Below are 2,859 nucleotides of genomic sequence, written 5' to 3' on the forward strand. Positions count from 1 at the left end.
CAGACGTTGTTCGGCTAACATGCTCGAATCACAGATCCCCTCTTATGTCTCAGGGAGTAGACCTGGCATATGCACATAGTCTTTTGGAATTTTTGCCAGAAATGTCCTGATAATAGTGTTATTCCCCCCATTTGAAAATTGATCCCACACGCACGTTGCATGTAATTTCCCATCAGGTTTCACAATACACACCAATGTAAAATGAGTCTAGAGGAGCAAACAGAGACACTGTTTAGATTTACTATCGCCATAGGAAATCTTTGACACCTAACTAGTCCCACACCATTTGTCTCACAGACATGGATCATACCTCATATCGCTCAGAATTCTTGGCAGGTGTGTGTGATTACCTTTCTCACCATTTACATATATGTGTTATGTGAAATTCCCAATGAAATTTACCCTATACACACTGAGAAATCAGTAGCAGGACACAGGCCATAAACTGAGTGTAATCACCAAACTATTGCAGCCATGTCTTACATCAAAATGATTGGCTCAATGAGGAGAATTGCATCATTAGGGATCACAATACCCTCAACTCAATGTGTAGAATTGAGTTATGGGTATTTTAGTAATGCACATGCACATTAACCCCCAAAATTAGTGGAATCACAAAACTACCACAACATAGACATTTGACATATCAAAACACTTGGATAATGGAGGAGAATTGTGTTATGAGTATTTCAGTGACGTCACATGCACATTAACCCTGGAATCACAATAGACATATGAATATCACACTTGGCACAAAGAGGAGAATTGTGTTTGGGTATTCTAGTGACATCACATGCATGTCACATGCACGTTGACCCCTGAAACAAGTGGAATCACAAAACTACCACAACATAGACATGTGACATATCAAAACACATGACTGACTGAGGAGAACTGCATTATGGGTATTTTAGTGTCTTCACATACATGTTACATGCATGTTAACCCCGAAAATTAGTGGAATCGCAAAACTACAGCAATATAGACATGTGACATAACAAAACGCTTGGCTGACTAAGGAGAATTGTGTTATGGGTATTTTAGTAACATCACGTGCACATTAATCCCGAAAATTAGTGGAATCACAAAACTACCACAACGTAGACATGTGACATAACAAAACGCTTGGCTGACTGAGGAGAATTGTGTTATGGGTATTTTAGTAATGTCACGTGCACATTAATGCCGAAGATTTTCTTAAGAAAATGTAAATTCTAGTTATTATTACACACTTCTGCATGCATCTCCTCCTACTGTTTTTGAGATAACAACAAATCAAATCTTTCATGTCCAGTCTGATCTGGAAAACTGTTCTTGTATACAACTTTTGGAAATATTCTTCTGTTCTCCTGCTACACTAGTTTTTTCATCCTGTTTTTCCTAGTTCACTTTTTAACTTGTTTTTAAAAACTGCTCTAATTTTAACAACTCTCAAGTTATAAGCACAAAAATTCACATGGTCAAACAAGGGTACACTAGGACCTGTAATATCAAATTATAGACAGATCACACTCATCTTCCTCTTTCTATCCATCATTTTTCTTTCCCCATTCATTTCATTATGTCATCACCACTCTAGCTTTGAGTGTAAACTGTCTGAATTCACTTTTTCAACAGAACATTTTCATCTAAAATCCTTACACTTTCACCTAGAAACTCCAACTCAGCTTTAAATGGTAAAGATCTTCCCCCTTTCAAAAACCTCTCAATATCTAATTGTTTCAAAATATATTTTTCGAGCTATGAGCATTTGTTTGGCACTAGGGACAGTAAACAGCTTCCTTCATTTCAATGCAAAATCCGGTGCCATCAGCTTTGGCTTTTACTAAATGCTTATGTGTCCTTAAACAGCCATAAATCAAACAATTCCTGCTCAATCCACACATTTTTTGCATCTGCTCGAACAGCAAAGTGTCCTTACCTGAACAAAGTCATTAATTAAACAGCTAATATTTTTTGAGCATTTTTTGCAGTGACAAAAATCAGTTGGGCAAAGGATTTTGTAACCTGTCAATAATACCCAAACTGAATGTTTGTCAGTTAAGAGTTCTGGAATGTCAAGGGCTAATCTCACGCACACACACAGTGCAGGTCTGCAGGCCTGCACTTTGACACAGACTGGCCTTTCTACGTAAAAATAATCCTCTATCTATTTACTCAAACACCATTAAAAAAATGTGGTCTTTTTCCAGTCTTCAATTGTCCAGTTTCTCTGAGTCTGTGCCCATGATAGCCTCAGATTCTTGTTCTTGGCTGACAGGAGTGGAACCTGGTTTAATGTGTTGTGCATTCTGAGATGCTTTTCTGCTCACCATAGTTGTAAAGAATGCTTATTTGAGTTACTATAGACTTCCTGTCAGCACAAAGCAGTCTGGCCATTCTGCTCTGATCTTTCTCATCAGCAAGGTGTTTCAGCCTGCAGACCCTCCACACACAGGATTGTTTTTGTCTTTCGCACCATTCTGTGTAAACTCTAGAGACTGTTCTGTGTAAAAATTCTCGGGAGATCAGCAGTTTCTGAAATAATCAAACCAGCCAATCTGGCACCAAAAACCATGCAGTGGTTAAGGTCACAGAGACACTTTTTCTATATTCTGATATTTGATGTGAACATTAACTGAAGCCCTTGAACTGTATCTGCCACATGATTGGCTGAATAGATAACTGCATAAATGGGCAGATGTACAGGTGTTCCTATTAAAGTAGACGGTGAGTTTTATTGCTTCTTGCCTGCTAACATCTCTAAAGCCAGAAATCCCCCATGACTGCTAAATGTACCAAAACCCCAAACTAAATATACCGCTCAATGCTTAATGCCTCAAACCCCAAAAATTAATACTCACATGATCTCTAATTGCC

This window comes from Pangasianodon hypophthalmus, chromosome 6, assembly GCF_027358585.1.
Source record: "Pangasianodon hypophthalmus isolate fPanHyp1 chromosome 6, fPanHyp1.pri, whole genome shotgun sequence".
NCBI classification, from domain to species: Eukaryota; Metazoa; Chordata; class Actinopteri; order Siluriformes; family Pangasiidae; genus Pangasianodon; species Pangasianodon hypophthalmus.